Below are 24452 nucleotides of genomic sequence, written 5' to 3'. Positions count from 1 at the left end.
ATATATGTCAACACAAACTCAGGACAAGGTATCATCAGCTATAGAGTCCTTTCATTTTTGGGAACTAATCACATGCCATTTCATGCCATCTGACCTGTCTTCACCACCCAACCACCCATGAAAGTGTGATATCTCTCTCTCCATATCTCTCTCTCCATCTCTCTCTCTCTCTCTCTGTCTCTCTCTGTCTCTCTCTCTCTCTGTCTTCAGGTTCACAAACAAGAAGCCACACCCTATGACTGGCACCCCAAGGTTTTTGATGGAATGAGTTCCAAATCTGTCTGTCTATCTATCCATCCATCCAATTCTCTCTCATCTGCTTTTATTAGAAAAATAGACTAAGGATCAACTTGGATTATATTCTTGTCCATGCTCCAATTGATAACATGAATTTTCATTGAATAGGACACAATATTATGCTGGGCAACGTTTTAAAATGTTGGTTGAAGTGTTCTCCGACACTGAATCACAGGGCAACAGGTTGATGGGCTGGGAACCTGTAGTGGAAACTGAAGCGAGACACAGTAAGTAGAGGAAAGCAGAGGGAAGTGTTTAGAGTCTGACTGTATTTTGAAGATTTAGACACAGCATCTTCACTATTCCATGTAGCAGGCAGGGGAGATTCCATAATGCTTCCGAGATCTTAGTTCCACCAACATGAATTATGTAGTTACAGTTTACCAGGATGGACAAGTCGGTCGGGGGAGGCCTAGGGATAATGACGGGAGCTTATTTTAAAATGCTCAGCTTGACTGAGTGTGGGGTGGCTGTATAGAATACTAGATTTCTGGAAACAGAGGGGGATCATGGCAAGTTTGAGGGTTATACTGAGACCCTGTCTCCAAAACTTTATTAAGATGGAGATGCTTTTGGGGCAGTTGTGTTAAAAACTGAGCGGGCATCGGGGATTCTGAGTAAGCTTAGTTCTGGATGTGATCAGTGCACCTTCCGTGTTTGCCATGGTCCATAACCATTGGCTGACGTCACTGTCTATACACAGGAAATGATGGAGCACTTGGTGCTAGAAAGGAACTGAGTGTCAGATGTCCCGCTGGTGGCACTTGCTGATGCTGTTACCAGGTAAGTAAGATGAAATGGAAGCATCGCTTGTCATATTGTATCCCTTAAAAGTCATATGTTGCAACTCTGGCCCCTTGTTCTATAGAATGTAACTCTTTATGGACCTTTAAAAGATGAAGTTGGGTTAAATGAATGTGCTGGCCCTTGTCCACTTGGCTGAGGACCTTGGAGCACACTGTCCTCCTTGCTGCTGGTATCTTCACAGCAGGAGGAGAGGCACATTTGGAGAACACCACTGGGAGATCCGCCAGAAGGTAGCACTGGGCAGCTGCACCAACACCCAACAGAGCCCAGTCCTGCCCTGTGGGTGACAGTGATGTTCGGGTGTCAAGTTGACAAAGACTTCTGAGGTCTCCTCAGTGGGCCTGGGTTTGGAATCACCTGAGACACACTCCCTCAAATCAGCAAAAAATCTGGGCTTCCACCTTCAACTTCTTCCTCTTCTTCTTCTTTTTTTGTCAATTATTTATTTATTTATTAAAGATTTCTGTCACTTCCCCACCGCCGCCTCCCATTTCCCTCCCCCTCCCCCAATCAAGTCCCCCTCCCTCAACAGCCCAAAGAGCAATCAGGGTTCCCTGCCCTGTGGGAAGTCCAAGGACCACCCACCTCCTCTTCTTAAAGGATTTCTTTTTTAAAAATTAAATTCCTAATCAAAGTAACAATAGGGTAAACATAAATGTACTAAATAGTGCTTGGTGGGGAGAGAACATGAAAACATTTTTTCCTCATTCCGAGAAAGAGGGAGAGGAGAGGAGAGGAGAGGAGAGGAGAGGAGAGGAGAGGAGAGGAGAGGAGAGGAGAGGAGAGGCGGGGGGGGGGGGGGAGGGGGGGGGGGGGGGGGGGGGGGGGGGGGGGGGGGGGGGGGGGGGGGGGAGAGGGAGGGGGGGGGGGGGGGGAGAGAGAGAGAGAGAGAGAGAGAGAGAGAGAGAGAGAGAGAGAGAGAGAGAGAACTTGTACATGCAGAAGCCAGGAGTGAAGCACAGGTATTTTTCAAGCACTGGCCAATTTTTTTTTTTTTTTTGAGACAGGGTCTCTTACTTGGACCAGAATTCATTAGCTACATAGGATGCCTAAGAGAACCCCAGAGATCCTTCTTCTTCCCCACCTCCCAGCACTGCCTTCTGTATGCAGGTTCTGACGGGTGGACTGTGGAGCCATTTCCTCCTGATGGAAGCATTCCCTCCCGGGAGGAGGCTGGGTTGGAAGACCCTGGAAATAAAACTTTCAAGGTGCAGGAAGCTGAGACTTACAGATCAGAAATCCTTCTCCTATGAGGCTATACGCCCTTCCTGGGTGAAGGGGCTCTTGTTGTCCAAACTACCTGCAAGTCTTAATACATCCAGGAACAGTCTTCATGAGTCATCACCGTGCTGGGGTGAGATTTTCAGTAACATGTCTGCCCTTGGGTCACCCAAGCTTCTGTGGGTGACTCCAAGAAACCCACTGGTGTGTTAAGCTAGACCATTTGTTTTCTGTGACATGTTGGTACCCTTCTCTGGACAAACATTTGGTTTCTGGAAGAAAAAAAATCACACACCACAGTATGACTGCTTCATTTCGTAAGGAAATGAAGCTAACATCTAAGTTCATAAAATTAACTTGAAAATGCATCTTGATTCCTGAAGTCATATCTGTAATGCTACATAGGGAGAATATGGGCAGGAAATTGAGCAAGCATAGTCCCCGGAACACTGGGACCTCCCCAGTGTGAAGACGCTGTCCTGTCCACCTATCCCAGAGGGCAGCATGGCTCAATCCAGGATGGCTCTGCCTCGGGTCTGAAGAGAAGAGGTTCAGCATTCGGATGGCAGATGGCACTTGTCCTCTGGTGGCCTCTTTAGCAGGGGACATCAATTAAAGATCAGGGGCTGAGTGAGAGCCTGGCAGTGCCTGCACTTGGCTGACCTTGTGTGCTGCACCAAAGAGCCCCATGTCTATCTGTATCGATTAATCTCTATTAATAAACCCTACAGATAGAGAGGTATGGTGTGCAGTAAAAATCAGGTGTCGGTGTACCAGCTGATGTACAGACAAAGACCCCCTTCTCATTACCGAAAAGCCGCTGGCGGGTTTGATAGGACCCGAGCCGTGGCTCACGTCAGCTGGCCAATTATTGAACTGACCCTTGCAACTTTCAAAGGCAGAGCCTTTCCTCTCTGAGGTCTGACCTTGCCTCCTTCCCTTGCAGCACCATTTCTATCTCCAGGGATGCTTGCGGTGGAATCTGAACCCAAAGAGCTTCATGCGCAGAGGCAGACAGAGGAACTGAGGATTAGAAAATCAAAGGAGGCTCCCACGCTCCTGGCTGCAGCTCCTGGGCATGAGGAGGGCTCCAGCCAATAGCCAATCCTTGTGAAATCAAGGTGTCTGGGTGATGGGAGGGAATTGTCCCCTCCGCTGCAAAGGGGGGAAGAATTGATGGTGTCCAACATGACAGCTTAAAATAGCAGCATGCAAATGAAGCTGCAGAGGGACCTGAGGACTACCTTGCAGAGGTGGGAGGGGCAAGCTCATCTCCTCACAGCCATTCAGAGGCACAGCTGGGCATCAACCTTACAGCAAAATGTCCTGGCGTTCACTGAATCTCTGGAGGAGGTGTCTGCGTGTCACAGCTGTAAAACAAACACAGGCCAAGATACCTTTTTATGCCTCCTCCTGTTTGTTTTCTCTTTGGTCTTAACACTGTTTTTCAATGGCTATGGTTTTAAGGGAGATCTGGGGGTAAGGTAACAGCTTATCTGGGTTCTCCAACTTGCACAGGTGCAAGGAAAACTCAAGGACTTCATAAGAATGGCACTCCGACCCAGATCCCCATGTTATAGCCTACAGAAGTGAGAAACTGACACAGATCTTATTAGAACTCTGGTGGTAACAGAACAGACTGCATTGCAGAGGGCAGATGGGCCTCTGTGAGTAATAGCAGGTCTGAGGCTAGCAAATTTAACCTAACCATTTATCTGCATTAGAGAGTATAGAGTTATTCATAAAATCTTGAAAACTTATCCAGGTACATTTCTGCTTGGGCCAACCAACAGACTTGGGGGAAGATCCCATGCAGCCACCCACCAGCTTGTGTACAGGAGGAAATGCCATGGCAGATTTGAACTCCCACAGCTCCCCACAGTGGGGCATCCCTTGAGCATATGCGTGATCTTCCCGTGGCAGGCTACAGTGGGAATCGCTAAGAGTGTAATAAGTGCCCAGAGCAGTGTCTTGTACCAGGAAAGTTCTCCACACATGGCTCAATTAACCTTAGCAGGAAAAGTGAGATTTAATATGGATCGTATAAACAGAAATGAGACACACACTGTCACCGCAGACGGCATGGACCACACAAAGCTCGCCTGGGCAGGAAATCGATATCGTTATACTGCCGTCATTAGTTTAACTACTGCTATAACTCTTGCCTATTCCCTCTGCCGCCATCCAACTAGAACCTCATCAGCCCCCTCTCGCTTGGCTCCTGGACATCCTCACTTGCCCACCTTGCCTCCCTCTTTCTAAGATTCTTGACTTCTAACTTCTGTGTATTCATGAAGGGCTCTGAGCTCTTCTCCGTCCTGCGCACATGGCAAAAACAGTCGCCTACCCGATCTCCAGGGTCAGGCGTGTCTCCCAGGAGCATTGACCTCCTGTTGGGTGTGAGGATCACACAGCCTTGCTGTCACCTGCACTTCTCTTTCTCCCCATCCCTGTCAGTTCAAGGTCGTCCTCAGCCTGGCGTTCCCCCAAGGCTGCGCCAGGATCCACCCATCTTTCTCTCATCTTTCCATGGTAATACTGCATCAATATGATGTATGTTGTATTTTCGTTTCCTATCCTACTTTTCTTCACTGCCCATTTCCTGCATATGCTGACAAGATCTATTTCATTCTTCTACATTTTTTTTTCATGTCAGGTATATGCGACCTTGCATGTACAGCGACCATCCAGCATGGTTGATGTTTGCATTCATGCCTTCTGTCCCAGGCTGAGCTTATGAGATGCGTACCACCACCATCCCCACCGTGTGGATAAAGAAACTGGGGAATGTGGACTGAAATTGCATTCTCAAGCTCCCACAGCAGTCATGGTGGAAAGCTGGAATTCCCATAAGAGTGATGGCAGAACCACGTCTTTCAAGTTCCTTAAAGACCACTATGTTTGACTATCTGTAGAGAATATACCGTGTTTTCACCAAGTCCCCTTCCTGCTTTGAAATCTCAAAAAGTATAAACATTGCCTTCTCTCTATAGTAGCAATGACCCACAATAGATCCACATCTACTGATCTGTATTACCTGCCAAAGGGAGCATCCAATGAGACCTGAAGCAGAGTCAGGTGGTAGGATCCGGGAAGGATCTGACCCATTATTTCAGAGCATGCTAATATAGGAAGAAATGGCATCCGTTCTTTCTTTGTCACCTGAACGAACTGGACATTACCATGCCATGTGTCAACTGGGCACACATGGACCCAAGAAGATGGGTCACCTTCATCTTGGCTCTGACAGGCTGGTGTTGGATTTCAGGATGCCCAGCAGCTTTGTGTGCAGCAATAATCCCACTTCTGCACAGTAACCCTGCGGTTGGAGCATGGGGAGCATGGGTCCCTCATCTACATACTTCCTCAAGTGTGTGAGAGAGATCTAAGGAGTGACCTGCAGATGGCCTGCCCACAGGGACAAATTAGGACACTCTGCCTGTCCTTGGTCAGGATTCCTAGACCTGGGGCATAATGCACATGACTAGTGTTTACACTCGGTCTATGAAAAATGACAGATTATATTTCACTAAAGACTCAATTAAATCGCAGAAAAGTTAAATCATTTCTCCTGACTGAAGGGAACTGCCTGAGCTCACAGCATGGCTGTGCTGACATTCCGTCACAAGGAGCGACTCAAACTATACATTGCTAGTGAACAGTTCGCAGAATTCAGAAGACCTTTCTTCCTTCTGTAAGCCAGGCGTAGAGACACACGTGTGCCTGCAGTCCCCAGTCCTAACACTCAACAGGAAGACCAGCTGAGGTCAGGAGTTTGAGGCCATCCCAGATGCCAAAGCAGCATGATGTCTTAAAGTACAAAAATGAAAAAGCAAATGAATTTTCAGTCAATGTTTACTTGATAGGATACATCTTGTTTCATGTTTACTCTGCCATACCCTGGCTCAAGTCCTTCAGCTATTTGCCCTGCTCTAGTGGATAGAGAGAGGCTTCCAAATGCCTTTGACCTCTCTGTGTCCAGCTTTATCCCAAAGCAGCTCCTCAACTGACTCTGAACTTGAGACCTTCAGCTGGTGTCTCAAAAAGACCATGCCCACCCCAACCTGGCATGTAAGTGCACCCCAAGTTTTCAGCTGTGAAACGCTGGGCTCAGTTCATGTGCTGATGTCTCTAAAGAGCCTGACCCGACTCTTTCAGGCTCCTTGTGGAATGAGACCTTCTCTCCCTACCCAAGAGCTTTGGCAGTCGATGTGGGGGCAAAGAATGGGAGGCTCACAGTGTAGCTCTGCCACTGTGGGGCTGAACATCTCAGTCACCCCAGTTTCTTCGACGAAGAGTGTAAATGTTGACAATTCCATCTATCTCCCAGAAGTTGTTGAGTCAATGTGGTTCTCAACCTGAGGGTCACTCTCCTTTAGGGAGTCCAATAGCCCTTCCATGGTCCCAAAAGATGATTGGAAAACACACATATTTATATCATATTTCATAACAGTAGTAAATCTATAGCTATGAAGTAGTGACAAAAATGATTTTATGGTTTGGGGTCACCACAACATGAGGAACTTGTGTATTAAAGGGTGGAAGTATTAGGAAGGTTGAGAAACTTTGCCTTAGAGAAAGCCACCAGGGTGAGGAATGCTAGGAATCCATTTGTTACTCTTCTTCCCTCTCCCCTCCACACTGAGCAGACACCAGGGCTCTGAAGAGGTCCCAGATCCCCAGACACTTCCACTTGGTGCTAGGTGCACATGGCCACAGAATGTTAACTAAGTATGTTAAAATATACATCATTGCTAGAAGATACAGTCTCTGTAGGGGAAAAAAAAGACCCATCCCAAATTTAGAAAGATAATAACTAAATGAAGTTGAAAACCAAAACAAAATTAAGTTTACTCCTCTTCCCCAACTCCCAAACAGTAAGACTCTCTGTTAGAAATGCCTAGCAGATTTGCTCTACGTACGCCAATCGGGAATTCATGAGCCTTCAGCGAACACACGCGTGTGCTGTAGGTTCATAGGCACAAAGCTGAAGGTGACACAGCCTCCAGGTGTTATTTTTGCCTTTGCGGTTAGGCAAAGGATGTGGTTAAAAAGACTATGTTGTAACCTTTTCTGATGAGGGAGAATTATAAATGTGCTTTATTGTTTTCTAATTTACTTATCCCTCTTTTAAAAGTGCTCGGTATATTTGAATGTTACCTGCTAACTTTTCTCTATCTTTAGTAGGCGTCATGCCTTAGTGATAACACAGAAACAGTGATACTACTCAAGACCCATGAAGGACACTCTTCGGGTAGCAGCCTGGGCTTCTGTGACATTTCCAGAAATGGGCCCTGGAAGTCCTCATTTGGAATGTCTCGTCAGCGCTACCAGCTCAAAGCGCACAAGGAAGTAGCAGGGATCTGTGAAAAGCACACTAACCAATCTTCACTAAATGATGGTTATTTCTGCGTGTTAGCTTTGATTTTTTTCATGTCCTGGCATGTGTACACCTTCCGATGCTTGTTTACAAGTTTCTGTGTAGATAGAGCACAGACCACTGGAGCCAGTGTTCTTTGGAGAAGAAACGTCACTCTAGTTGTCTAACACCTGGAGTTTGTCACCTTGAATACCCTGTGTGTTTGAGTGGGTATGGGTAGATAAAGGGAGAAGCCTCAATGGTTACCCAGTCTGGAGACGCACAACCTCTTCCAATCCCACCTTCAGGGGATCTGGTTCCCTCTTCCAGGCTCCACAGACACCTGGACTCGTAATGACCTCCCTCCTCATACACAAATAACAACAATGACAGAACAGAACTATTAAAGAGTCTCTGCTAAATTGGAAAATACATTAATTTTTTAAAAAGTCCCTTGAAGCAGTTACCCGTGTTCTTATGCTATACCCAAAATATTTAGCAAGATTAAAAACCATCTTGAATTCTGATCTGACAGAATTTGCTGTTGGCGTTATAATTATTGTTTATGAAAAGGTACTTGAGTCAGGGAGATACAAGGAATACTTGGGTGGTGATCTATATATTTGCTGGCCATTCAGGGACACAGACAATTTACCAGAGAAATGCGTTCAAAACCAAAAGCCGTGCTCTGCTTGGCAGATGCCAACAAGATTGGCCTGGGAGTGACTTGGGTGGGCACCACTCTCACCTAGAATTGGCTCAGAAAGAGACCTACCACGTGGGCTAATTCTCTATAATTGAAATTTGTTTAATGATATTGTTTCCCCAATTAGAGTCTTTCAACACCCGCACCATCCTCCTCCTCCTCTTCCTTGTTTGCACTTGCTAATTAAAGAACTATATCATGTTTGAAAAGAAACAGAAAGTAAACCGTGTCGGTGGGAAAGCCTCTGAATACATCGTGCCACAGCCGTCCTGAATGATCAGAGTGCAGCAGGCCGATCCCGGCCTCCAGGCTTGGGTTGCCGCTGTAGCTAATGCTGATCAGGCACAGGTGGCTGAGGTCCCTCTGAGGGGCAGGCAGGGTCGCTCCGCCTCCTGAACCACTTGACTCTGGCAGGGCCTCTGCAGAAGTTGACCTGAGGGGAGGGGCTGTCAGTTACGACTCAGCCTTCGCTCTGTGCTGGCTGAGGTCTGTGAGGAGGAAAGTTTAATTCTGAACTGTGAAAAGATTCGGTAAGTCACCGCAAATCACCCCAACTAAAGCCCAAACTGAGTAATTTACACAGCACTTTGTGATCTTCAAACACTTGGCAGGGGTAATTATTCATGCCCGACATGGGGCCTGGGGGCCCAAGCTCCCTGTTTGTTCTAAGGCCGAGGAGAGGTGTTTGAAACCGGCAAGAGATGAGCAGAGTTCCCGAGATCATGGCTAATGTGACACCCCCAGGCCTAATCTTCTCAGAGCACTGGGGATAAAATAGTGTCCATTACAGAATCAGCCTTCATCCTGCCTCCTTCTGAGCCCGGCCACTCTGGCAGCCAGCTCAGAGACAATTGAGAGAGACCAGACTTAATCAGGCCTTAGGAGCCGGGCAGAAGGATGAGGCTAATCTCCGCATTTAGTCCTTCTGTTTGTGCGGACCTGCCTTGCCTGGCCCTGGCAGATCAAAGGAAGTTGGCAAAAATCAGATTAAGCCTAGAGAAAAGGGAGGGGGGTTGGAGCTGTGTGACAGCCAAATTTTTTTCCCTCTTTGCCTGTGTTGTGTACATTTACTAAGACCACACAGTTAATCCTGTAAGCTTTCAATACGCTCTGATTGCCTTTTCTTCTCTCTCCCCTCTTTCAACCAATAAAAAAGCCATTAAACTGAAATTCTGTATGAACTGTGAAAATGTGAGGGCTGCTCACCGAGGGCTGGCACGGCAGCTCCACTCTGCAGAAGTTCAGCCATCTGAGGGGTAGGGTGCCACCAAGGGTCTGCTTGCCCTCCCGAGGAAGGGCAGTGGCCTGGCGTTTCTGGAGACGCAACAGAGAAGCCGAGTGCAGCCAGCAAGAGATGTGCTATTAACACAGACTGCCGTGGAGCCGGCATGATGGAGGGGCAGGTGCAGGAGGGGTGAGGAGACATCTGATCTCGGGGACAGCCACCTTGCCACAGAGAGTCACGATGGAGAACATATGGGAAGGACCAATTAAACCAGCACCTGTGCGTTTCCTTTTCAAGAGCATGCTTCCGTACCATGCTAAAGTCAGCCCCCCCCCATGTGTGTTTTTGTAAGCAGCGTCATCGCATCTCTCCTCCGGTGCCCCCGCCGTTGCGCACAGTTCTTGGGTCCTCGCGGCTCAAGATGCATGGACAGATGGGTAAGGAGACTCGATCAAGAGGGATTCACACTCTTGCTGCTGCTGGCAGTCACCTGCTGTTTGTAAACAGTGACATGTGGGCACCAGCCGTGTCCTTCAAGCTAGGAGAATCGTGTGCCACTAAGTTGAATGCGCAGAAGGCAACCTTGAGTTGCTACCCAGAAGCTCAGAGCAGGTTACTCCACAGGCCTGAGGCAGGGCGTGGCCACGGGAAACACAGCCAGGGGCTCCAGGGAAACACCGTCAAAGGGCCATTGGTCTCTCTCCTTCCATCCAGCTTCTTGCAACCCCCAAGTGGTGCCAGAAGGGAGCTGTGCAGCCGCTGGGTCTTGGCAGTGGCGCTCACCTCATTAGAGTGGATTAAGCCGTGATGCTGGGAAGGATAAAAGGTGAAAAGCCAACACAGCGCCGGGGCGACCACCGAAAGCTCAGAGTGTCATTTGTGCTCTGTCGCCATTATTGACTTGCACCCATGTGGTTCGCACTTTTCAATTACCGTCTGCCAGCAAGGTGGCTGGTAATTGCAGAGGCTAGTGCCGGAGCACAGTGCCAGGGGACCCTCCTGGCACGGTGCACCTTCCTTGATGCTCAACTCCAGGATGTTCAAAGACAAAGGTCCAGGGCCTGGAGGCATCCCCAAGGACGTGGGGGAGGGGACAATGCCATTAACAAAATTAATAAATAAGAATCACGCCTCCCTGGCAGGGTGGCCTGAGATTGGCAGCCACTATGGAACTCCGGGCCTTGCAGGACTCTGCCTCAGAGCCACACTGGAGAATGCCCGACTTTGAAGCTCCCAACAGCACAGGAAAACGAGCTCAGGTACAGCTGTGTCAGCACTGTGTGCCACGTCCTTCAGGACCCCAGGCCCCAGAGCTCCAGCATCACGCAAGCTCCCCACGGCTATGGATATATGTCTCTGTTTGCTCAAATTATAGAAAATAAGGAAAACCCAATCTAGATGGAAATAATTTAAGGTGCGCTCTGTTGAGTTTTTTTTTCAGATTATGAGGGGACAAAATTTCATCGGGTAAATTTCACAGGGTAGCACTAACAGGTCCAACCCAGGCTCAGGTCAAGGAGCTACCTTATGTTCCCATGACATCAGCACCATCCCCTAGTGGAATTTTTCTAATTTAGGTCAAGGGGTTGAAGTTTCTTGGAAAGATGTATGAGAAAGGCCCCCAGTGTCCTGCTCAGCACACAGGAAGTTTGTTGTGGGGGCTGAGCATGGTTTAGGGTCTCAGGACTAGGGAGAGTCAGCTTCAAAACCCTTAGCAGAGTGGTCTCCGCCTTCCTCCAGGTTCCTGGGCTGCTAGAGCTGAAGAAAAAGCCAGATTCTGTGCAAAGCAGTAAGTCCCAGTCCTACTTGAAAATAAGGCATTTCTCGCTAGAAGCCTTATTTTCTGTGATAAACAGGTCAGGGATGGTTTGAGCAAACAGTATGCATGATTTGCAGTTGGATGTCCTACACATTAGCCAGTGCTTCTACTTAAAATAATGCACATGGAGCACACTGTTCTTAAGTACCAGGTATTCTATGTGTGTTAGTAACATGTATTAATGTACATATATATACACATGTGCATATGCATGCATGAAGGTGTGTCTGTAAGAATGTGCATGTGTGTATGCATATGCACCTATATATGTGTACAAGTAAGCATGGCTGTGTGTCATGTATATGTGTGTATGCTGAGTGCACATATGTATGTGTGTACACAGTGCATGTGTGTGAATACACATGCCTGTATATTTGCATATATAGTGTGCATATGTGCTATATATCTAGCAAGTAAGCATGTGCATGTGTATATATGTGGTATATATGCATGCATGGTCTTGTGCATGTACATATGTATGTATCCAATGTATCTGCATGTTTGTGCAAATGTACACACATGTGTTTGTATGTGTACATGTGTGCATGTGTTTTTTCCATCGATGTGCTTGTGTGGTATGTCCATGTATGTACACATGTGCATATCTGTACAAACACATACTGTGTGTGCAAAGTTGAATGTCTGTGTGCCATGGCTATATGAATCATATATGCACATATGCATATCTGTATTTATGTGTGCAAAAGCATGTGTGTGTCTGTGTGTGCACGGAATGTTTGTGTATGTGGTATGAGCACTTGTGTCTGTGTGTTTATGTATGGTGCACATGTGTTTGTTGTGTGCATGTCTGTCACTTGTGAGGTCTCACATCATAGTCTAGGGCCATTTTTTCTTTACCACCTGCTTCATAAAGCAGGACCTGTACCCTCTGCTTAGGGAACCACTGATGACCCTCAGCTGCCTTCCAGCTGCACCCCTGTCTCATGCTGAGATTTGGGTATGGTTGGCCCCTGAAGTTCCACATGCTTAAAGCTGACCCCCATAGTACTTAGTTGGTGAAGCCTCTAAGAAGCTCATGGGAAGTCACAGGTCAGTGAAGGCACTTCCTGCTGAAGGCATTAATGCGTTCTTGTGGGTCTCTGAAAGTCCCCAGGAGCACAAACGTGGGCCCTGGATCTCCCAGGCTTCCCCTCCGTTCATGGCCAAGCATCTTTCTACTGCTCTGTCACTTTTTGACCCAGGTGTGATGACATCAGCAGAACCTCAGACAGGCCACTGTTTGAGCTTCCAATTTCTAAAACTGTGAGGAAAAAAAGCCAGGAAGGGGTGGCACACGCCTTTAATCTCAGCACTGGAAGGCAGAGACACATGGATTTCTATGAGTTTGAGGCCAGTCTGGTCTACAGAGCTAGTTCTAAGACAGCTAGGGCTGTCAGACAGAGAAACCCTGTCTCAGAAAACAAAATCACCAAGCAGATCACTGCCCTCTTAGAAAGGGAATAGGGCAGGAAGATCTTTTGCTCAGCCAGTTTAAACCTGAAAGTCGTCCTTGCTACTACCCCACAGTCAGTCTACAGGCAGGATATGAATGATCACAGTCTGAGCTAAAGGCAGTTAGGGATGGGCTCAGACATGTCAGTCCTGAGTGCTACAGAGATACTGACTGCATAGTTAAGTATACCGTGAATCAGAGTAACCCCGCAGTTTTGATAGTCTCTGATCTAGAAAAATGAGATGCCGTTTCCTCTTGTCCACCCTGACACCAAATCTACAGCAGCTTCCTCGATTGCCCTTGTCTGAGAAAATATGGCTGGGGTCTGAACATACTGTCTCATCATTGTGTCAGAGAGAGGGTGACACTGTGCACGGACCTTGTCCTTTGCATGCGTGTAACCTCCCGGTCCAAGGGCTGATGGTGGAAGACACAGGAGGAAGTTTCAGGGCTCAGGGCTTCTGAGTTCCTTCCCGTTTTTCCCTATCAGAGACAGAGGATGTGCAGGGTGTTCTCCATGTTCCTTTCTGGAGGGCGAGCGTTCTGCTAACTTCTGTCATCTGACGTTGTCACTGAAAGCTCCGGTTTCCAAGTCGGCACTGTCCCTGGCCAACAACCATCACTGCCCATTAGCAAACCCACCACAAGTGGCAGCAGTGGGGAACCAGGCTTCTGATGTGTTACTAACAGGCAGTTTATTAAAAATAAAAAATTGCTGAATAAAACAGGCAACCAGCTGGGAGTTGAGAGAGTACACTGGATCACATGAGGCTACAGGCCAGTCTTCTCTTTGCTCTGCCCTTTGGCTTCCTTGAAAGCTGTGAGCTCAAGCCCTACCCATGTTTCATTGGGTCAGTAATTAAATGTCCCCCAGGACTGAGGATTAGAAACACAGTGCACAGAAAATGCTGACCATAGATGTCTTTGTTTCTTAAAATCCTACTTTGTGAGATCTGGAACAGTGGGCACAACAGAAACATTAGCTGCTGTTTCTCTACTCTCCATGAGTGTGAACTAGTAAAATAACCGTGAGAAACTCATCAGCAAGCCAGTACTCATGCACAAGGGAGGAAATAGAATCAGGCATGCCAAGTGTAGAGTCTGCTGAGTGATACTGGTGTGGCTGAGGGAAGATCTGGGCAAAGGCATCATGGAAGGGCCAGGAAGCTCTCACCCAGCAGAGGTTAAGAGCCATAGGTTTATTTGACCCTCACTCAGGAGCCAACTTTCTTGAAAGAAAGCACCCACCAATTTGTTTCCACCATCCCAAATTTTTACACCTAAGTTCTGGGATCTCCACATCAGATTCAGATCTTCCTTAAAGCATAGTACATTAGCCCAGTCCCTGAAGAGTCCTGGGTGTCACCAGTTTATAGCTTCCAGGATCCATGTGGTGTGTGTGTGTGTGTGTGTGTGTGTGTGTGTGTGTGTGTGTGTGTTTGTGTGTGAGACTGGCTTCTAATGGAGGTAAAGGATCCCTCATATGCTGATGATTCTAACAACTGAGACCTACACAGACTCTCAAGGAGGAAGTGGGACTATGTACTTTATTGCTAAAAGAAAAGGAGGGTGGTTGCATTATGGGTCTGAAGTCTATGCTGGAGGAAAGGCAGGTCTGTGGGTCTTCCGTTTAGCTGATGGAGCACACCTTGCATGGCCTATCCCACACTTGTCTTCTGCACAGTCGTCACCCACCGGGCACTGAAGATACGACGCAAAGACAGACATCCAAGCCCAGCTCTCATCTCTAGGAAGACCTGGCAGCTCTCTGACAGGCCGAGTTTTCACGTTGCAGAACCTACAGAGCCTGTCAACACCGAAGAATGACTTTGAGAAAAGGTCACAGTCGGATGCATTAGCAGACTCATCCTCCTCTGCCCCGTGCCCCCTGTGCTCCCCTCTGCATATTAGATGACACCCCTTTAAACTGCTAAGTGCTGCCGCAGTTTTATCAGCCAGTCGCCAACGGGCTCAGGGGAGCGGCGCTATCTCCTATGGCCATGAAAATTGATATTGAACACGGGAGGGGAAAAATCTCACAAGCTGATAGCAATTAGCTAAAAAGGATCAGTGGCTCCATGATTCATCACACCGGGGAACCAAAGTCAGCAGACACTGTCCCCAGGTCGCTGTACTTGCTCTGCTTCTGTTTATCAGGCATACGGGGTGCGACATCTACTTCCAAGGCCCCTGGCAGGGTGGAGGCTCCTGCCACCGATGGCTGTCTTCTGTTGGTGAGGTCGGTAGACCGTGCTGCAGAGGACGCTGGCTGTTCACACTGAAGGTAATCACACTGAAAATTGGGAGCTGCTGTGCATAAGAACTCGCTGTGTGTTTTGAGAAGGAAGTAATTTATAAATCTGGGATCAGTGAAAGCACTGTGCCTGCTTTCATTAGTTGTGATAATAACGCAAAGCTGTCAGAAATATTCATTCCAGCGTCATCATAGTCATGCAGAGGGGTCCCACTCTGAGCTCCAGGACGTCAAGGAACTTACAACCCTCCTGCCATTATCCTCACCACGCTGTTGGCATCATAGGCACATATGATTGTGAAATTGTTTCCTAAAACAAAAGTCATCGGGCTGGGGAGACAGATCAGTCAGCAAGGTGCTTGCTGCACAAGGACCTGAGTTTAGATCCACAGCACCCAAGGACAGACCTGAGTATGCCAGTAAGTTCCTATCAGCCCAATCTCAGGGAGGCAGAGACTCGCAATCCCTGGATCATGGTGGCTAGTTAGGCTGGCTGCATTGTTGAGCTCCATGTTCAGCGAGAGACCCTATCTCGCTCACAAGGTTAACCTGTGGGCCCACACTCACCCTCATACACTGTGTGCACACACGAACATCAGTTTCTGCAATTCTGCTGCCCTATCTGAGATGATACCCAGTGTGTCAGCCCGGGCCACCCAGCATGGGGTGCAGCGGTTACTGAAAATGTGCCATATAGTCTTATTGCCCCTCCTCCTGGCTCCTGTGTGTGCACAGAGAACCCTGGCTCACACGTTTAAATACCGCTCACTGCTCCCTTGTTACAACACGCCACAGCTCCTATTTTTTCCTTTCCTTTTAAAGTAAAAACATTATTATCTTTTATTTATTTATTTATCTCTGAGTATGTTCACACATAAGTGCAGGTGCCTGCAGAGGCCAGAAGATGAGATCAGATTCCCTGGAGCTAGGATTATTGGCACATCTCTTGTGGGCTCTGAGGACTGAACTCCAGAGCAGTGCTTGCTCTAATCCATGAGCCACCTCTCAGCTCCACAGCCCCGTTCTTAAGTGGATGCAGAATTAGTTCGTAAGGTTCTCATGGAGAACACAGACCACTGTGTGTTGATCCCCAGACCTAAGCTGAGAGGTCCTGGAGGAGAGCTGAGATCCTGTGCATATGTCTTTGAGTTAGGGTCTGGAACAGGCTCGGAGAGGAAGCTTATTGATGCGCTGCCTACTGTTCATATGTTAAAACAAAGAAACAGACAATGATCTTACAATCTAGTCATTTTATTTGGGATGTGTACTGAGTCAATGGTAACTAAATGCACACATACCTCTTAAAATATATACGCAGAATGGAATGAAAGGATTTTCAGGAGTATAAATGGCATCTGCTTAGAAAACTGCTCATAATTCCACTGGTGATTAGCAAAATGGGATTCCCATATTGTCGGAACAGGACGGTGGGTCTGATGACATCAGCTCAAGGCGTTCTGATGACGACCATGCTTGAAAAACTCCAGAGAGAAGCCGGTGACATCTCCTCTCAGCCTGTCTGCTCCAGCAGTCTGTGGAACCACAGATGCCATGCCCTCATCCCAGCCAGGACCAGTTCAGCAGGGCAGCAGTGAGGAAACAGGTGGGAGAGGGGGACAACTAGCTCCAACAACAAGCAAAGCATCATCTCCCTGGTCATCAGAATGATTAACTTACACATTGGCTTCAATGTTCTTATACAGAGAGGCCATGCTTTGGTGAGGACTCCATGGCTGCAGGAGTCCTCCAGAGGTGTGGAGAAGAAGCACGAGGAAGGAGTGTGGGTGCATGGAGGCCAGAGGAGGAAGAGCAGGATGGGAAAGACTAGAAATGAAACAGGCTTTCCAGGCTGGCTGTGGGCACTGCTCTTCCTGAAGCTGGGAACACTGTGGTTTGCTCCGTGTTTGTCAGAAGGGCAGTGCCAGCCCCGTGCCTTTTTCGGGACAGTGGGGAGACTGAGAAGGCCTGTTTTGGGGGGCGGGTGCTTGTGTAGTTTCCTGGCAGTGTCTCTTAGTTCAGGCTAAGTGGGAAGGAGTGTGAAGATCATTAATCAGGGGCTTTCCTCCCAGTGATAGGGCAGGCATCCTTAGAATGCAAAATGAAAAAAGCCAGGGAGGTAGGCTGGAGATGATTTCAGTGTGGTTTCCTAGATGCTTCCCTCGAACGTCCCTTCAGAGAGCCCCTGAGTACCCTATTAGTTATAGAATCAATCACATCCAATTTATCCCAATTATCTTTGGGATAAGCCCCCTCTCAAGTTTGTCCATTTCTGAATGTCATTCCTCGTCAATTCTGTCCTGATGGGTAGTCCAACCACAGCAGAAGCACCTTCAAAGTAAGCATCCGTCTGCCTGAACCCAAGGGTCCATCTTCGCGCCAAGGGTTGCCATTCATTTGTGGGCCCCTAGTACTGAGAATTTCAGGAGTGGGGGGGGCAGAAGTCCATCAGGGAGACACAATCCAGGAGCTTTGAAGCCTCATTTCTCTCCCTCTTACCCCATGCCGCCTGTTTCTAGTTTGGACAGATGATTTTTTTTTTTGCATGTCCCTTTTATTTGGATTTGTGAAGCATTTCTTCCCCACAGCCAAGCAGAAGCACCCTACAAATGGGTGCGTATCTCCTCAGATGTTCTCCAATTATAGCGTCCTGTGGTCCTCCCCTGTCCCTGCCTCTGCGCTGGAGGAATTCTACCCACATCACACAAGACCCGCAGGATCACGTTACAAGCGATCTGGGAGATGGAGTTGGGGGGGGGCATCCGACTGCGCCCCCGGTGCTTTACATGATGTTCTTCTCTGCCGTCTTTGCCACATAGTACAACAAGTGCTTAGCAGGCTGTACCTCAAATTGCTGAGGGCTCGAGATCCTGCCATGGGAAAACAGATCCCTGTATCCATCACTGGGAAACTTGATCTGTTGACCTTGCCTCTCAAAGTCAAACAGGGAAGTAGCAGTCTGGAAGCTCCTACAGAGAGGGAAACAGCTCCCCAGCTCTCCTCCCAGATAGGATGGCTTCTGATGCTGTTCCCAGTGTGATCGCTGTGACCTTGACGAGGTTACTACCTTCCCACTAAGGACTGAAGCCAAGAGCCTAAAATAGCAATGACGATCACAGCCTCCGCTCCTGAAACCCAGGTCTGCTGCATCCAGTGAAGAAAGACTCGCTGAAAAGTGGGACATCTGAGAGCGGACTCACCCCTTCTTTTCCCCCACCGTATATTATTGACACATGCTGTAGGCTGGCTTGTCCACACGCTTCTACCTTGTTACTCTTATGCCCTCCTCACCCTTGTATTTGCTTATCTTGGGGACTGACCACTGGGTATAAATCAGCCTGTTCGTCTACTAGCCCTAAGGTTTGTAGTCTGTGACAGGCATGTCCCCAAGCCAGGGTCTGTGATTGAGTATTAGCTTCAACACTGGCTGCTGGGTAGCTTGGGGCAGTTGCTGCAGTAGGGTCTTCCTGCAAGTAACTTAATTATAATTGTCCTCAGACATGTGGCAAACACAAGTGAAGGAGCTTACTGTCCATGATAATCCACGACTTTATTCTTTTTCCAGATGTGTGACATACCAGTGAGTCCCAGCCTTCCTGTCCTGTCACCTTTCTGGGGTGATATTTTGTTTATGCTACAACAAAGCTTGTCTGAAGGACAGAGTGCAGAGCTAAGCCACTAGTCAGCAATAGAAGCCAGGCAGTGGAGGCACACACCTTTAACCCCAGCACTCAGCAGATGGAAGCAGACAGATCTCTGTGAGTTCAAGGTCACCCTGGGCTACACGAGATTGCATTTGTCTAAAAGAGAAACATAGCTCACACTAAGGTCGTCCCAGCACTTGGGATCATGTGCTTTAACCCCAGCACTAGTGAGGTAGAGACGGGGGAGATGTGGCTAGGCAGGAAAAGGAATATAAGGTAGGAGGAGGAAATCAGTCTGAAGCAGTCTGAGGCAGTCAGTCTGAGGATGCAGTCTGAGGATAGGATCACCTTCTTGATCTGAGCATTGGTAGAGGTACAAACTCTCTAGAGGCTTGCCACTCTGCTTCTCTGATCCTTCATCTTTCATTCTCTGAAAGCTGACTCTGGTTGTTATTATTATTATCATCATTATTATTAATAATAATAATACCAATTAGAACTTGTGCTACACCCCTCTGCTTCAACTTCAGCCTGTAGACAATAGGATCGGGTCCAAAGAGCATCTGGTCAATCCCTTTAAAGTCAAACATCATAGGGTCCTTATCCCCAGTCACTGTGTAGTATTGGAAGGGTAGGTGTGAGGTGTGTGCTCACTGTGAGCCACACCAAGTCTGCCTTTGCACAGATAATGCCTGACACACAAGGCTGTGCTTACAGGAGGCATGGGTACTCACTCTCCTGCCTCTTGGGCATGAACCTGAAGTGATACCCAAAAAGCTTTTTCAGTACCAGGTGGGCATGGCAAGGGCTTCCAGAAGCTTCCACCTGGTATAGATTTTCTGAGCAGTAAACAGGGCTGGTCACCTTACCCCATTTACAATTTTTTTTAGTACCTTCTTGGTTTGTGTTAGTGTGTTGCTAAATGTGTTCATAACATCTAGGGCTACAGTTTGGCGGTGTAGATAAAGAGAAGGCTTCTGCTTTGGTTTTGGAGGTCAATTTTCTGCAGGTCAGGTGTCCACAGGCCACCCTTCATCTACAGTTTCCCAGCAAGGATTATTTGCTCCTGCCTGGATGACCCCCAGTAACTCAGGTGGTCCTTTGAATACGGCCACATCCCTCCATCTCTGCCACGTTCTTTTATGGCCTTCTGTCCTGCGCGTTCTCCTTCTCTGCTTTTTATGGCATTGGATTTAGATCTCACGTACATAAGTTGTTGTGGTTTGAGGACAATGACCCCTGAACGGAGTGGTGTTGGGGAATGTTATTTTTAGGTGTGTGATTTTTGTTTATGTTGCATTTGTTTAACTCTGTGAAGCTGTGTTGCTGAGCCTGTTTAAAACACCTGATGGTCCTGATAAAGAGATGAACAGCCAATAGCGAGGCAGGAGCAAGGGTAGGCGGGGCTGGCAGACAGAGAGGATAAATAGAAGGAGAAAAGAGAAAGAAGAGCAAGAGAACAAGGCGAGGAGGACATCAGGGCCAGTCACCCAGCCACACAGCAAACCATGGAGAAAGAAGTAAAGAAAAGTATACCGAAATAGAGAAAGATAAAAGCTCAGAGGCAAAAGGTACTTGGGATAATTTATGAAAAGCTGGCAAGAAAGAAGCCAAGCTAAGGCTGGGCATTTGTAACTAAGAATAAGTCTCTCTGTGTGGTTTATTTGGGAGCTGGGGGGCAGGCACTCTCAAAAAGCCGAAAGAGTAAAATAATCCACAACAGAGTGGCATTATCATGAGGTGGGGCTTTGTTGGAGGGAGCATGTCACTGTGAGGTGGGGTTTGAGATTTGAGATTTCATTAACGCTCGAGATACCACCCAGGGTCTCGGTTCACTTCCTGTTGCCTTTGGATCAAGGTGTAAGGATTCTCAGCTCCAACACCACATCTGAATGCACGCTGCCTTGCTTTCTGCCATGATGATAATGGACTGAACCTCTGAACTGTAAGTGAGCCACCACAATTAAATGTTTCCCTTTATAAGAGTCGTTGTGGTGCTGGTGTCTCTTCACAGCAATAAAAACCCTGATTAGGACACAAGCCCAAGATAACGTCACTCAGGATTTTAACGTAGTCATCCCTCCTGAGATCACTTTTCTAAATGAGGTCACAGCCACCAGTTCCATGTGCCCAGACCCAGACAGACACATCTTTCTGGAGCTGCCGTTCAAGTCACCACAGATGGCTTTAAAGCCATTTAAGAAATGTGGTAAATTTTAGCAGACTGCTCTGCAGGGATGTGAGGGACATGGGCAATTTGTTCCCTCTCTATTCTAGAGAGTGCATTATCAGGAGCCAGGAGCCAGAAGGGGAAAAGAAGGCAGGAGAATCCTTCACAAAGGCTTTGTGATTTATTTAATTCCCGCACAAAGCCCATTGTGCCGTCTACCAAGCCTTGTCTTTATTTTGTGAGTCTAACGCAGAGTTCACATAAATCATGGCCAGTGCTCATGCTGCGTGCTGATCTTGCAGTGCCCACAAGCCTTGGAGGAACAGAACGCTGATAGTTTGGGAGCTACATTTATTCTGTGTCTTTTAAGTAACAGAACAGGGAAGTCCTGGGACCATGTATAACACTCGGAACTTCATAGATGAAAAGCTCTGACTTCCTGATCCCACTTGTCCCTGGACCTAGACTGTTTCATTTGTGACCCTTCCTCTTGGCTTCATCCAAGCTCCCATCCTACAAGCAAAGAGCTCGGTGTAGCTCCCTGGGTGAACAAACAGCTCAAACCTGCCAATATCCACACCACAGAGCCAGTGTGAGCATCTGCCTTGTGTTTGTTTGACGCAGTGTTTCCCATAGCTGTGGAATGACTACTTATGAGTTTGGTTCAACATTAGAACCCAGAAGCAGGATGAAGTGGCTCTCTGGTACTGGAAGCTCTAGAAATGGCTGTGCAGCATGGAGAGTCTAGGTGGGTGGGTGTTCAGTCTCGTGTGTTGCAGGCTGAACTGTGCCCCACACGCCTAAGCTGAAATCTAGTCTACGGGTTTCAGAATGTGACTTTACCTTGAAACTGGATCCATGCAGCTATGATAATTCAAATGATGTACATGAGTAGGGAGACCCCCCTCATCCTATATGACTTGTGTCTTCATAAAAAGAATAGTGAAGAAGAAAGGAAAGAGACAAAGATGGTAGAAAAACGAGGTGAAGACACAGTAGGAACCAGAAGGGGGGGGGATGCCGGTAATTGCCAGTCAGTGCAGAATCAGAGGAGGATTAGCCTTGGAAGGAGCTGGACTGTGCTTGGACCCTGGACTTCAGTCTCCAGAGCTAGGAGAGAGTAAGTTTCGTTGACAAGGCACCTGTCTCTCTGAGTTTCACCCCGCTTTATTTGCTGGATGCCCCAGAATCCGCCATAACCAATGACACTGCAGACACTGAGAAATTGGTAGTCAAATGTACTGTGCAGCTCTGACCAGGAAGACAGGGATGTGTAAGATGAGGAGACCCTGTCACATCTGGAGACAGTGAGGAGCATTGGGGATTCAGTACTCTTTGATGCCAGTATTACCACAGTATAAAGGGAAGTTAAAGAGAGATATCACACACATGCACACGCACATGGCAATGTGTGCACACTGTATACCAACATATCTTGTTAACTTAAAGACAAAAACTGCAAAGAATTTGTTATGGAAGCCAGCAACATATACAATAATTGCATACCCATGACAAGTGGGCTCATTCTGGGCAGACAAAGAAGTAAGTCACCATAAAGAACCATGACAACAGACTAAAGGAAAATGCTATATTGATGAATGTGGGGAAGTAATTGGTAGAGCTGGGGAGATAAATCAGAGGCAAAGCACCCACATCAGGTTGGGCATGGCAGAGTGCATCTGCAATTCCAACACTACAAAGGCAAGATGGAGGCATGGATAAGAGAGAGGAGGGTGCCCTGAAGCTCACAGTGCAGCTACCTTGGTGTGTGCAGGGAGAAACAATGAGAGACCGACCATATCTCAAACAAGGTAGGAGATAAAACTTGAGACTATCCTCTGACCTCCACATGCACACTATGACACCCATGCACCTCACTCACACACGTGCATGCACACCATGCACACACATGCAAAGACATACAATCATAGAAAGATGGAAAAGAAAAGCAATTGGTGATATTCAATAGCCATGTATGGTTTAAAAGAACAAAAGCTTGAAGACACAGATCTAGATAGGTAACATATGACCCCATTGGAATAAATGGAACATTCTTGAACAAACAAAGCTATAGAGCTGGAAAAGGTGCCTTATAGTCCAAATGCAGCCGTATTGGCATGGAACGGAGGGTGCAGGGGAGTTTCAGGGTGGCTGGAGAGATGGCCGTACTTGCAGCTTGCCTGTGGTGGATGCTTGGAACTCAGCACAGTGTCATGGGGCTGACTGTGCACTTCAGAGCGAGGGATGACTCAGCTCCGGTGCTGCGTAACTAGGGAATGTAATGCTAAGATCAGGGAACAAGGCTAAGACGCTAGCACCTACCTATAGTAACTTTGCATGGCCTATCCATCCATAAGAGAAATAAAGGGAAGAGGAAAGGAGAGGGGGGGGAGGAAAGAGAAGAGAGGAGAGGGGAAGGGGGAGGGGGAGGAGGACAAAGGAGAGGGAAGAAGAGGAGAGGAGAAAAGAGAAGAGGGGAGGGGAGGAGAGGGAAAAGAAGAGAGGAGAGGGAAAGGGAGAAAAGAGAAGGGAAGGGGGAAGAAAAGAAAAGGGGTTAAAATAACACATAAAGAACAACCTAAAGAATCTAGAGCTATAAGCAAATATATTTAGGAGAATGTGTGTTTGTGTGTATGTGTATGTGACTTTATCATTCGTGTAACACTATACCACACGAGGCCCATCAGTACCACACAGTGACACAAAGGTAGAATGCGTAGGAGATTGTTATCAGGTATAAAACATGAGAGGGAGGGAGGGGGGAGGGAGGGAAAAAGGGAGGGAGGGAAGGAAAGAGGGAAGAAGACAGAATGACTCCCACAGAACATTTAAGAATTTTATTTCTTTCAAAGTTCTGAAGCAAATGCAGGAAAATACAATTTGAACGTGAGTGACTGACACCATATATCACCTATATTTTCTCTGTCCCTTCCTGCCAGGTTAAAATATTGTGTTGTTGGTGTGAATGCCATCGTGCAATTAAGGCACTGTCCGAGGAGTGACTGGTCCCCATCTCTCCAGACCTGTGCCAAGCCGGTCATGGAAAGATGTTCGGCCGAGCGCCTAGTGCCACTGCATTCCACTTGGAAACTGAGAAGTTTGACATAGTTTATGGCTCAATGAGACAAACAAAAGGAGGGGCTGTGAATGCTGCAGGGCTGGTTTGCCCCCACCGCTCTGGAGCAGGCAGTGATGACAGACTGCTCTCATCCTCCTGGGCTCTGGGTGACTGTAGTACCACTAAGACCAGGAGGATGAGCTGCTGTGGAGCCCCTGCAGGTCAGAGAGGAGCAGGACCCTTGCCCTGCAAACATGCGATGAAGGCTTGAGTTGAGCTCTTGTTCCTTCCTGTTCTCTGCCCACTCCTGCAAAGACCTGGGTGAAAACAGGACTGAGACTTAATTAAGCAGCAGAAACTACAGAAACACACGGTGTGGTAGAGACAAGGGAAAAGGTGTCAGGCCCTCCCTGTGTCTGTGCTCCGTAGTGCCATGACCTGG

The sequence above is a fragment of the Alexandromys fortis genome, unplaced genomic scaffold, assembly GCF_014885135.2.
Source record: "Alexandromys fortis isolate MF-2015 unplaced genomic scaffold, M_Fortis_MF-2015_v1.1 scaffold_52, whole genome shotgun sequence".
Lineage (NCBI taxonomy): Eukaryota > Metazoa > Chordata > Mammalia > Rodentia > Cricetidae > Alexandromys > Alexandromys fortis.
Note: the sequence above shows the minus strand (reverse complement) of the source record.